The sequence below is a fragment of the Pan troglodytes genome, chromosome 2 (assembly GCF_028858775.2).
Source record: "Pan troglodytes isolate AG18354 chromosome 2, NHGRI_mPanTro3-v2.0_pri, whole genome shotgun sequence".
NCBI classification, from domain to species: Eukaryota; Metazoa; Chordata; class Mammalia; order Primates; family Hominidae; genus Pan; species Pan troglodytes.
The window spans coordinates 152,644,799-152,658,991 of record NC_086015.1 but is presented as its reverse complement, the minus strand read 5'-3'; the positions used below and the strand labels follow the sequence as shown (position 1 = coordinate 152,658,991).

The 14,193-nt window shown below is 41.2% G+C and overlaps 1 pseudogene; it reads left to right on the top strand.

Annotated features, from left to right (window-relative positions):
• The first annotated feature begins 3,380 nt into the window (after positions 1-3,380).
• Positions 3,381-4,333, top strand: LOC107970513 (peptidyl-prolyl cis-trans isomerase FKBP1A-like; annotated as a pseudogene).
• Positions 4,334-14,193: the final 9,860 nt, after the last annotated feature.

Here is a 14,193-nt window from a genome sequence, read left to right as displayed (position 1 = left end):
AAGGCTCCTCTGAATAGGCTCCTTTGAAACTATTCATTGCCAAGAATAGAATTTTGATAAAATTTCATTATGTAGTAATATTTATTGTAAGCTTGTTACATGCTAGGTATAACTTTAATGCTTTTCAGTATTAACTCACAATGTCCCTCTGAGATGGGTAATAGTAACCCAGTAACCTCCCTCTTTGCTATATGGAAGGAAGTTGAGGCTCAGGGGGTAAGGAGTTTGCTCAAAACCACACAGCTAGAAAGCAAGTCAGCACTTGAACCCAAGCCCACACTATTTAGACTGAGTGTGTATCCTATGAAAGAAAAGAGCAATGCCACCGAGTTGGAAGGGTCATGTTGTCCCACTGCTCAAAGATGCTCTCACTGACTCTAACTATGGATTTCTAGTTGCCAAAGGACTCAGCAAAGAGAGCAAAAATTATGGATAAGACCAAATTCTAAGGCGGTAAAAACATTAAAACTAAGTTTTAAAAGGAAGTAACTCAGTGTAGTAATTGGTATGATGTGTGCCTGCTCTAAGTGCACCTGAGCTACCCTGCCACTGACAGTGGTGGAGAGTCCAGAAGCAAGGTCGAATGATAAACTCCCTTGCTTAAAATTGAATAATCAGCTCCAATTCACAGAATGTCAAAGTTAGATAAACCTTTTCCCTTTTATAGGTTTTCAAGACTGAACTGCAATTGCAAAAATAATTCCTCCTTGCAATAACTACTGTGATTAAACCTAAAGGGTAGAGAAATGCATCCGGGTCTTTGGTGGTCTTCACAGTATGAGGCACAATGTAGAGGCCCAATTTATTTTTAAATTGACATTAGCTTTTCTGTGATTACCCATATGTATATCAAAGCTTCTAGCAAAGTTACAGACCAAGGCTTCTCAAATTTTAATGTGCATGTAAATCATCTGCAATCTTGTTAAAATACAGATTCTGATTTAGAAAGTCTGGGACAGGGCCTTAGATTTTGAATTTCTAACAAGCTTCAGGTGATTCTGGCAGTCGGAGGGCCATACATTGAGGCTGGACACATTTATTACTCTGCTTACTTTGGGGGCAAATGGATGCCCTTCCTTAGACTTCCCACTGGAGCAGCTCATTGTGGGGTGTTTCAAGCAGTTGCTACTTGCTCTGACAAACTTTTGTTCTTGGGACAGTCACTTGCCAGCTTAGGGATTTCAGAAGACTCTAGGGTCGGAAGAGACCCCACATCACTCTAGCTTGCTGTTTTCTGCATGCTTTATGGTGGTGGTTGTCAAAGTATGAACTGGTTAAAAGCTTGGGCTGCCTTTCTTTAGATGGGCCTGCTTCTCAACAGTCATCTTCCCCTCTTACTCATTCCCTACTGCATTCCGCAACTGTTATTCCAACCCTTTTCCACATTCCTCAAACCCTCCCTCCTCCCTCGCCCCAACTCCTTTGAGAGTTATAACCTCTCCTCCCACTTGCAGAAATGAAGGCCCAAGTTCCTTCATCTATCTTCCTTTCAGCCTTATAATATTTTTATATGAACACTTTCCTCTTTCATCCACATTTTATTCTTATCTTCATCCATTTTTATTATCTTTCCCCTGACAGCAGATTAATTCCCTCACTGGTGCTTTTGTTTCCATCTCTAAACCTTCCCTGAGACTGTACCACCAATTATCATTATTCTGTCTTAAAGATTTAGTATCCTCTCTTACCTATCTCTTCATTTTCTTCACACATTCTCAGTTCTCACTTTGCCTTTCCTAAATTTTTATTAAAGAAGTTAAAAAATACCCACTAGGTATAGAGAATTGTATAATGAACTCCCATTTACCCATCAAACAACCAGAAATAATCAAATTTTTCCATTTTTGAATTCTGTCTTGGAAACATCTTCCGTTGACCCTGCTCCTTTCTCCTCTTGACCAAGCCTGTCTCTCCAGTTCCCAGCCCCCTCTGATTTGTTAACCTCTTGCCATCTGGTTCCTGTCCCAGTCTCAAGTTCATCAGTGCCATTACCCGTTACTGAACCCCGTGGCCATGTCTCAGGCTTCATTCTCCTTTGACCTCCTTGCAGCGTTCCACTATTTCTGAGTCTCTTCCCACTGAGCAGCTGGAAGCACACTGGCTATCTGCGGAAGGACTTTGGAAGCCAGCACTCTGAAGCTTGTTCCCTCTCCTCCTCCCTTCTTCCCGGGACTTTCAGGGCTGTATCTGTTTTTCAAACTTATCATCATGTCAGAACGTCTAATCTTACCTCTGGGCCAGAAATGGAGATGAGACACTCCTTAAAAACTGTGACAATATCTTATAGAAAGGTAAAGTCCTTAACTGTACCTAGCACGGTGCCTCCACTTAATCAAGGCACCATAAAATATGCGCTGATAATAGTGATGATGATAATGACTGCCACCGACATACAACTGTTAAACCAGACTATGGAAAATACAAGACAGGGGAGTGAGCTGGAAGTCACCCTGTCTGCCCACTTCCACACTGCACGGGCGGACCCTCAAGCACTGGAAGAGAAGTTCCGGGGCTGGGCTGGCCTGGCAGTAGGCAGCGGAATGGAGACACGGACCCAGGACGGGGCCTGACTCCGGCCCCACGCTGTCCTCTTCCTGGGATAACGCAGGGTGGGGCCCTGACCCACGGCCTCCTTCTCACTCGGGCAGTCTCAGAGCCCGCAACTTCGAAAGTAAGGAGCTGCTGGCGCCACGTGCTCCAGGCCAGGATCTGGTGAGTTTGAAGAGAGGCCCTAACAACCAACATGAAAACCCCTGCTTCCTTTTCCTGAAGTGTAACCCTGACGGAGGTGAAGAAATAGCTTCTATTGGCATTTTAAGTTCAGCAAGAAATACGGAAGTGTACCCAGGAGAGGAGTACTGTGGAACCAGCAGGGGCAAGAATGTTTATACTGTCCTGGATTACAGGACTGTGAGGACGTGGGAAATTGAAAATCCAAAGAAACAAAAAAGTGTGTTTAAACCACGGACGATGCAGAACAAAAAAATGTCATTCCCACAACGTGCACATATAGTAGAGATGGAAATCTCATTGCAGCCGCCTGCCAGAATGGAGGCATGCAGATCTGGGACCGATATCTGACGGTTCATCCTAAGTTCAACTATAAACAGCCTCATTACTTGGGCACAGACACTTCTTGGCGTGACTTTTTCCTATGATGGTAATGTCCTTGCCTCTAGTGGAGGTGATGATTCGTTAAAATTATGGGACATCCGACAATTTAATAAGCACTTTTTTCAGCCTCGGGTCTTCCCACCATGTTCCCAATGATTGACTGCTGTTTCAGTCCAGATGATAAGCTCATAGTCACTGGTACGTCTGTTCAAAGGGGATGTGGCAGCGGCAAACTTGTTTGCCTTGAGCGTAGGACTTTCCAAAGGGTGTATGAAACAGACATCACAGACGCTGCCTGCGGCATCCAAGGCTGAACCAGATCATGGTTGGAACTGGAAATGATTGTCTAAAGTCTATTACAACCCCAACAAGAGTCAGAGGGGAGCAAAATTATATGTGGTTAAAACCCGGCGAAAGGGGACTAGGCAGAGCCATGGAACCGCTGCCAGGTCGCTGTGAGTCCACGCCGCCCCTCGCGCTGCCTGCCCACCCAGCGTCCGCAGCCGCCATGGGAGTGCAGGTGGAAACCATCTCCCCAGGAGACGCGCACACCCTCCTGAAGCGCGGCCAGACCTGCGTGATGCACTACACAGGGATGCTTGAAGATGGAAAGAAATTTGATTCCTCCCGGGACAGAAAAAGCCCTTTAAGCTTATGCTAGGCAAGCAGGAGGTGATCCCAGGCTGGGAAGAAAGGGTTGTCCAGATGAGTGCGGTGACCCGCCAATTTGGTGACAGCCAAACTGACTATATCTCCAGATTATGCCTACGGTGCCACTGGGCACCCAGGCATCATCCCACCACACGCCACTCTCGTCTTCGATGTGGAGCTTCTAAAACTAGAATGACAGGAATGGCCTCCTCCTGTCATTCCAGTTTTAGAATGATCCAAGATCCAGATCCCTGTTCTTGGATCTGCCAAGGAGGGATCTGGTGCCTCCAGACGCGTGCACATGAATCCATATGGAGCTTTTCCTGATGTTCCACTCCACTCTGTATAGACATCTACCCTGACTGAATGTGTTCTGTCACTCAGCTTTGCTTCCAACACCTCCATCTCCTCTTCCCCTTTCTCCTCGTACGTGTGTTTACCTAAACTGTACGCCATAAACCTCAAGTTATTCATTTTATTTTGTTTTCATTTTGGGGTGAAGATTCAGTTTCAGTCTTTTGGATCTAGGTTTCCAATAAGAATATGGTCAAGTATTAACAGCACAAGTGATAGGTTAACTTTAGAATAGGAATTGGTGTGGGGCGGGGGTGGGGGTTGCAATAATATTTTATTTTAATTTTTTTGGATGAAATTTTAATCTATTATATATTAAACATTCTTGCTGCTGCGCTGCAAAGCCATAGCAGATTTGAGGCACTGTTGAGGGCTCAATTATTCTCCAAGTTGAGAGATGTCCTTAGGTTAAATTAAAAGCCCTACCTCAAACTGAGGTGGGGATGGGGAGAGCCTTTGCTTCCACTAGTCTCACCCCACTGTCCCCTTAAACCCTCTGCCTTTGAAAGCAGATCATGTTCACTGCCATGCTGGACACTACAGGTCTGCCCCTAGGCCAGTGGGGACCTCTGAAGTCTTCTTTGTGGCCTGGCTTATTTATTTATTTATTTTTCCATCCTGTGGTTTTTCTAGTGGACTTTCAGCAATTTTGTAATCTCATAACTTTCCAAGCTCCACCACTTCCTAAATTTTAAAAAATTTAATTGACAGTTTAAATTGTAGGTGCTGTTTGTGACTTAACACCCAATGAAAGCCCAGGCATCATGACAAATCCTTGAATGTTCTCTTAAGAAAATAATGCTGGTCATCGCAGCTTCAGCATCTCCTGTTTTTTCATGCTTGGCTCCCACTGCTGATTTCAGTTTCCTAGCTTTTCCTCCCTCAGGCCCTTCTCACCCCCTTTGCTGTCCTGTGTAGTGATTTGGTGAGAGAAATCATTGCTGCCTCACCCCCCCGGCACCATATATGGGTTTCAAGTTTTGTTATTGCAATAAAAGTGCTTTATGCTGGCTTTTCTAACAAACAAATAACCAGTGGAAGGCAAAACAAGCTGAGACACTAACCCAGGACTACATCATCGCCCCTCATGTCTTGCCTATGTTCTGTGAGCCCCACGAATGGAGTACAAGGAAACAGCTAGAGAAGGACAGACTGGATCCCCTGAAGTTGCATAAACCTGAACCTCCTGTAGCAGACCCAGGTTGTGGTGGGACCCACAAGGGCACTCTTTCTTTCTATATTGTGAAGAACATTGCTTTGGACAAGACTGATGACAGTAATCCTTGGGAAGCCATTTTGCATCATGCCAAAGCGCAGAAGACAACCCATATTGGGTTTCTCCAACACATTCCAAGACTCAGCCCAGAATCATGTTTGGCCAAGTTGAATCTGATGATGAGGAAGCAAAGAATGAGCCAGAATGGAAAAAATGTAAAATTTGAAGAATCTCTTTTGAAAACTGTTTGTATGAGTAGGAGGGAAATGTGACAGGTTTTGGGTTTTCTTTTTAATACTCATGAAATTAAAAATTCATTTTTATAAAAAAAAGAAAAAATACAAGACAGGATCATTTATCTACTTCTTGAACCTTTAGTTTTGGTCCCTTTTGGATTAACCATCTATCTAATTACCTAAGCTGCTGAGGCTAAAATGTATATGCTCTTGTGATTCTTATGTATTAATAATTTTGAATGCATTTTAAAATTCAACTTAACACTTAAAATATCATCACTTGTTGATAATTGAATTGAGAGCTACTCAAGTTCACAAATGCAACTGGCAAGGTGGGGTGAGTTGGGGGAGGAAGGGCTTGAAGAGAGGACTAAGAAGGAGAGAAGTGATTCTATTTGGTTCAAGCATAATATTTCTCTCCACCACCATCACAAAAACATAAACACCTGAAAAATACCATCATACAGAACACTTTCTTACAGTCTGGACAGTTATGTTTCAGACAGGGATGTGACGCACAAGAAGCTTCAGCCATGTTCCTCTGCTATGTGCATGTGCTGGCTGGGAGGCCCCAAATCAGTACAATCTCATCCACCACCATCCGTGGGGTCTCCCTCTGCCCAGACCCAAGATACCTCTAGTATTCATTCACTGTGAAGTCAATGGTGCCTTCAAGTACTGCCTGCCAGCCCCATGGTTTATTCACCAGCTCTAGTGCAGGCAAAGAAGAGAAACAAAAAGATCTCCAAAACTCCCTGGCTGAAGCGATTTGCTTCCTGCTTTGTTCTTGTGAAGATGCCTGGGCGTCATCCCACATAAAGCTACCTTCTCAGAGTCAGTGATGTATGTGTGCCTTTGAGGCCAACTTGCCTTCAATCTTTTTGAGAAACCTTGCTGGGATATAATGGAAAGGGTCCCTGGGTATAAGTTCTGGCTCTACTGCTTAGTAACTGTGGCCCTTGAGAAGTTACTTAATCTCTCAGAGTCTCAGTCACTTCACCTATGAAGCAGAGTAATTGGTTATCCAGGGTTAGCCAATTATTAATCCGTTTATAGCATTGATTACATATACCATCATACACAAAACTTTATTTATTTTGTAAAATGAAGTCCAGGTATTTGGCATCATATACTAAACACTGACTTTTTTTTTAACAGAAAATATTATCAGATATTTTGAATAGTCCAGGCAAAACTATAGTGTATTCAGTTGAGATCCTACATCACATCCTCACATCATCTCATGAGTGTGTATGTGTATGACTACCTTTCAGTATTCACTGTGTGTTCATATCATCATCTTACTCAATCCCGCCAATGAAGTGGGCAGGCCAGCCAGGTAGGGATTATTATAGCCAGTATTTTTTTATGAATGAGGAAACTGAGGCCAGAGAGGTCTAGAGAGTAGCCAAAGTTCACACAACCAGCAAGTGGCAGAGACAGAATTAGAGTAAACATCCTCTGACTTCTGGGCTAGGACTCTAGCTGCTGCCATGCAGGGAAAAACAGAATGTCCATACCAGAAAGCTTGGCAGCCACGTAACCCCAACTACCAGCTCTAACCATATATGGCCAAGTCTCCTGCTCACTCAGCCTCCTTCTTCACCACCCACTCAGGTAAAAGTGACCTGAAGAAATACATATAGGGGATTTAAGTATTACATTATTATTAATAATAAGTGGTCATTTTGTTGACAGAATATTGTCTAATATCAGGATTGGAGATTTTGCATCTTCTTCTGTGTTGGTTAGTGATTGTTGTGTAACAAACCAGCCCAAAGCTCAAGAGCTGAAAGCAACATTGGCAAGGCCAGAAATGACCTTGCAGTCTCAGGCACACAGCTGTCCAAAAGCTGAGGCCCAAGCAGAAAAGCAGATTGTGGCCAACTGCTGCTAGAATGGAACTTCCTTTCTGCCTGTGGCTCACACATTCTCTCTTTGATTCCCCAGCTCATTCATAAGAATTTCTTCACTTTGAGCTGCCAAAAGGCCGCAGAGAACTATTTTTAAATGTGAAGAATACTTGAGAAAAATCATGTTTTTACTTTTTACTGTTTCTTTTCTATGAAGCTGGTTATCATGCCTCTTCAAATTACTCCTGTTTTCTAAAACTGTTGTCCATTTGCAATTACACCATTAAACGAAAACTCTTTCTCCTCACATTTCTATAGAGGAGCAAATGTGACATTGTGGTGCACCAAGTTAAAACACTTTTTCTGTCTTCGTTTCTTCTGGTAAGGAAAAGCAGATGAAATGATATGTCTGGGGATTTGCGACACTAGTGTGGGTGGGTGCGGAGACACAGCAACAATTGGCCAAGGAAGCTGGTGATTGCTACGGTGAAGGAGATAGATGGATTCATAACACAGCTAAGACTATTTTACTCCCTAGAATCAGAGACTGACAGAGCTAGAAAGTTATCTAGCCCAAACTAGTTATATTGTAGATAAGATAATGGGGGCCTGGTGAGATAGTGCCCAAGGCTACGCAAATGTGGGTCTTGAACTCCAGCCCTTCCCACATCCACGCCAGCGTTGCACAGGGTCACTTTATACTGTATTCCTTAATCTTTCCTGACTCATATGTCATAATTTTACTGTCATCAAAAGTTTGAGAACTGTCTTTAAGCAACTATGTTGACTTGGATCTCAATAAGAATGCAGACAAAGAGAAGACTATTTCATTTATTTAGGTCATAATATAATTTTGTAAGCAAAAAGTACAAAATGTACAATAGATATGCACTTTATATATAATGTAAGTGTTCAGTATATATATTTAAAATATAATTACTTGGAACTTTCTCAAATTAATTCTCCCTTTGTACACACACACACACACACACTTCGGGTTCTTGATTCTAAACTCAAACAGCATATATTTTTCTTTTTTCTGGCACTTATTACCTCCTACTTTGTATTTAATTTACAAATTATGATATGATATGATATGTCATATCATATCATATGTCAATTTTTGTACTTTTAGTAGAAATGGGGTTTCCCCACGTTGACCAGGCTGATCTCAAACTCCTGACCTCAGGTAATTCACTCGCCTCGGACTCCCAAACTGCTGGGATTACAGGCGTGAGCCACTGCACCCAGCCTGGACCCACACTCTTAAAAAATTGTAGCAAAATATCTATTACATAAAATTTACCATTATAATCATTTTAAAGTATACAATTCAGTGGCATTAAGTGGCATCCTTGTGCAACTATCATCAGTACTCATCTCTAAAACTTTTTCGTCTTTCCAAGCTGAAATTCTATACCCATTAAACACTAGCTCCCCATTCTAGCCTCCTCCCAGTCCCTAGTAACCACTATTTTACTTTCTCTGTCTGTGAATTTGACTATTCTAGGTACCTCATGTAAATAGAAGCATACAATATTTGTCCTTTTGTAACAGATTTATTTCACTTATCATAATGTTTCAAGGTTTATCCATGTTATAGCATGTGTCAGAATTTTATTCCTTTTAAAGAGACTCGTGCTTTTTTTCAGCAGCTAGAACAACTAAGCTTGCAAAAATGATTAGTTAAAATTGAATTGCTCTCCTCAGGTGATTTGGCAATGGGCAGTCCAGGGTATTGGGTCCACAAGCTGTCACTGTGCTCACCCTAGCAGGGACGGGCAGTACCCTGATGCTACTCCACTCTCACCGAGTTGTCCTGTCTAGTCAGGTTTCCTCAGTGATATGGTTTGGCTTTGTGTCTCCATCCAAATCTCATCTCGAATTGTAATCCCCATGTGTGGAGGAAGGGAAGTGATTGGATCATGGGGGCAGTTTCCCCCGTGTTATTCTCATGACAGTGAGTAAGTTTTCACGAGGTCTGACAGTTTTATAAGGGGATCTTCCGCCTTCATTTTCTCTTCTCTCTTTCCTGCTGCCTTGTGAAGAAGGTACGTGCTTCTCCTTTGCCTTCCACCATGATTGTAAGTTTTCTGAGGCTTCCCCAGTCATGTGGACCTGTGAGTCAATTAAACTTCTTTCCTTTATAAATTACCCAGCCTCGGGTATGTCTTTATAGCAGTGTGAAAATGGACTAATACACCTGGCATGGCTCCCCTAGCCTCCAGAGTAATAATGCCCCTTCCTTTATTAATCTCAATTACCAACACCCCCCTTCCTTTGTTAATTTACATTACCAACCCTACCACAATCCCACCTGCCCACACACCAGGCTGTCCATCCTGAAGTATTCAACTTGGTCCTGCTACTGTGTTCTTCTTTGATCTCTAACATGTTATTGATAAATAAACTTCTTGGTCTCTTCTGCTCTTGATATTCAATACCAAGTTTAAGTCTACTTTTGATGGTGAGTTTAAAAACTTCATTCAGAATATCATTTACTCTGTCAGGGTAAATTCAGATCCTTTCTTCTTTCTGACAAATGAAAGAACTAGAAAGTAATAAAGAATAATGTTGACAGTAATAAGGGTAGAAATGGGGAGTCAGCAAAGAAAGACTTAGGTTTAATATACATTCCAAATATCATCCTTTCACGGTCATGTCTTTTTTCTTTTCTTTCTTTCTTTCTTTCTTTTTTTTTTTTTTTTTTTTTTTGAGACAAAGTCTCCCTCTGTCACCCAGGCTGGAGTGCAGTGGCATGATCTTGGCTCAGTGGAGCCTCCACCTCCCAGGTTCAAGGGATTCTCCTGTCTCAGCCTCCTGAGTACCTGGAATTACAGGTGCACACCACCATGCCCGGCTAACTTTTGTATTTTTGGTAGAGATCAGGTTTCTCCATGTTGGCCAGGCTGCTCTTGAACTCCTGGGTTCAAGCCATCCACCCACCTCCGCCTCCCAAAGTGCTGGGATTACAAGAGTGAGCCACTGTCCCTGTCCCTTTCACAGTCATTTCTGACAGCTAAGCTTTTGAGAAGGGAGAAGAGAGGTCATTCTTCTTGAAAAGTATTGGAATTCAGTTATTTTGTGCTAATAATTAAAGTCTGAATCTGGTTTAAAATCCAGTTATGAGAATCTTGGTGCGTAATGAAGACACATGCCCAACATAGGTCATCTCTGCTTGGTGATGGCCAAGCCAGTAATAAGAGGCAAGGCTAAGATTTCTCTCTCCAAATAATTTGTTGTATTTTATATGATTCAACATAATTTGCCATCATTTAGCCAAGAAAGATTTTTAAGTGATTATTACAAAACACCCACCATGGTTTTAAAAAACAGCAGCAGCGTCAAAATTAATTCAATGAAGTATCCACAAATATTTTGTTTTGTGAAAAGTAATGTCCTAGTGCCCAGTAAGTTTTTTCAAATGCAGATTGAGATTCAGTAGGGAGTCATGAGCTCAACTTAGAAGGTCAGTATTTAATTTTAAAAATGAAATAAAAATAGAATGAAATAGAGAATACTGGAGTACATCACAATTAGTAAGAATAAATATTGTTTTGTTAAATTTTTAATCTGGTAAGGTATGAGTATGTGTGTGTGTGTGTGTGTGTGTGTGTTATATTTTGTGGTATAGTTTATACTGAGTATAATGTGCTTCTTACTGAGGGTTCCAGCAGAGGAGAGTAGTTTGAGAAATTTTCCTTGTTAACTGAATGAACAGATTGCAAAGCAGGCCAGCTTACTGCCCTCTACAAGTAAAATGTTGCCAGATATCTACTCAAAATGCATTTGATTATAGAGTGGGCAATAATAAATATGTAGCAAGAATATCTTACATTTTCAGATACTCTTTGTTTTTCTTCATTCAAACATGATTTTTTTTCTTCTCTAGAAAAGGATTTTAAAAAGCTTATAAACACTTGAATATAATATAACATAACATACACACTGTAAATAATGAGTGGTAAAAATAATCCAAACAGAAAAATAGGTTGAGAAGGTGGTATGGAACCATGACTGAAGGCAGCAGTATTCAGTAAACTCACACACCCTGGAAAGTGGTAAAACAATGAAAAAGGATAAGAGTACCCTCTGACATTTAGGACTGATTTGACATTCACACCTAGACCTCAATGCTATTACAAGTTGGTCTGACACACACAGCCAGGCCATGTTATTTTCCTCTTGAATATAAACAATCTCACAGAATATCTATATCTAACAAGGTCACTCTTAGGCCATGATAAAGTGAGACAAAAATAAGGTCACTGTGCAACACAAAATAACAGATATTTTCTTCTCTTGCTGAATGAGTGACAGTGACTTCTTTACCAATGACAGCTTTAATGTCTCCCTAGTCTGTGTGTTCCCCACAGATAAGACCTATCGAGATTCCCAAAAGTAGGATTGCCTCCACTTACTGATAATACCCAATCTGGAGAGAACCCTGTTTTCTTAGACTCTCCCTAAAATTACTCAACCAAACCCCAAATTCTATACCGGGTTGTTTTTGACAACCCTTTTCTGAGATACTCCATGACACTTTCATGGAGTTTTCAAGGTATTTTCCCTTACTGCAGTTTGTGAAAAACCCAACTTGTTCAACTACAGGTGTCTCTGGCAGTCTTTGTCTGAGAGTATAGATAACAGCAAAGCTGATTGTCGGCACCATGTCTTGCATGGGACAACAAAAAATCTCATTAGAAGCGCCTTTCCATCCTTTAGAGAGTGTGTAGGCGTGTTCATATGTGGGGTATGTGTAGGAGGACAGCAGTCGTAAAGAGCTAGCTTCATGGAGCTTTATCACCTCAATATCTTTTGGACTGAAAATTATCAGCTGCTGAAACTTAAAGAGTACCCAGAGTATTTTCAGGTGTGGTAATGTTTTTAGTTGTGTTTTTAAAAAGTACTTATCTTTTAAAGATAGATACCAGAATAGTTATGGATAAAACACTGTGATATCTAGCTAAGGCTTGCTTCAAAATCATTTAGGGCAGCAGGGAAGTGGATTAGGGTGTGGAAGAAATAAGACTGGTCATGAGCTAATAATAATTGAAACTGGGTGATGGTCCTATTAAAGTTTATCACTGTATTTTCTTTAACGTTAAAAATTTCCATAGTAAAAAGTAACAATAAAAAGATTTCTGAAGTCCAATTGCTCATTTGTGTTTCCAGTTTGGGGAACACCAAAGCTAAATGAGGCTATGTCTGAATATGCTGAGAATCAGGGTGTTGGAATTTAGTAGCAGATTCCAGAGTTTTGTGTGGGTGTGGAGGTGAGGCAGGACAGGCTTTGGAAAGATGTTATTCAAGGGGAGCAGAGAGTTCAGGCAGATTTCAAGCCAAATGTACACTCCAACTGCAACATCCATCTGAAGGGTTTGGGCAATCAGGTATGAGGCAACAAGGAAGGAATCTGAGATGCAGGAACAGAGCAAGGAGGTCTGAAATAGTGAGTGGAGATTGAAAGCTAGATATACTCCTTCAGTAGAGCCTGGCATGCCTGAGATCATGTCTGCTGCTGTGGAGGGAATTCTTAAAGAGAACTACTTAGTTGGTATTGCTTGAGTCACAGAATCAAATAATTTTGCTTTTTAAAAATCGGATATCTTGATTTTTCTAAGGTTTGACACTTAAAAATCAAACACCATGCTTGTGAAAATAAATTCCTAAAATTGCTTTCCATTTTAATGAGGCTGACTTTTTTATTTCAGCATTAAATATTTCTGGAGCGAAGGAACAATTCATTCATTCAAAGAATATTATTGAGCATCTAGTATATGCAAGCCTCAGACCTATGTGCTGGAGATAAATAATATCTGACTATATAGAGCTTAGGCTCTGGTGAGGAAGATAGAGGGTAATCCAACAATCATACAAATATTAAATTACAAACTAAGGTAAGTGCCCTGAAGAAGTACAAGGAGCTATTAAAGCATGTACCTTATTCTTTTTAGAAGAATTACCTGAATAACTCATTGGAATCTATAATTACTGGAAACATAGAAGGAAATAGGGCAGTATCAGGAGATGGGAGCAAGAGCAGGCATTTGGTTTGAATGATCAGAATTCTTGGTTTTTACTCTAGAGACAGAGCAATGAGTTACACAGTGACAGGCTCACATGGAGGATAAAATTTGCTGGCTAAAAAAAAAAGCCCAAGGTGACAAAATCATCTTAGTCGTGAGGAAAACATAATCCGATACAAAAATTTGCCCTTTTTTTGGGAATAGTTTTAATTGGTAGGAACTCAGAAGCCTGAGGCATGTGGTAGATGATGTCTATCTTGCACTTGGTTGAAGAACTTCCAACTAAAAAATAACACAAGTAAACATCTTGTGTTTCTATGCACATGAAACTCATATATCTTATCCATCAGTGGTAGCTTGTCTCCAAAGACATTCACCATTAATCCCTTCCCTTTGTGCACATACATGCCATTCCCCTATGGAGAGGTGGAAACTACCCCTCCTCCTTCTTGAATCTTGGCTGGTCTGTACTTGCCTTTTGCTATCAGAATATGGCATAAGAGACCTGGGCCATTTCTGGGCTAAGGTTCTAAGATTATTGGTAGTTTCTGCTTCCTGTTTCTTCCTTTTCTTAGAGCATTAAGTCACCATACAGTACATCTAGACTACTCTTCTGGAGAAAGACACCATGTGGAGGAGCATGAAGGCAATAAAATAGAGGGTGAAGAAGCTGTCTTGGAAGCCCAGCCCAGACAAGCCTCCAGATGACTCAACTGCTGACTGCCATTGCATGAGAACCA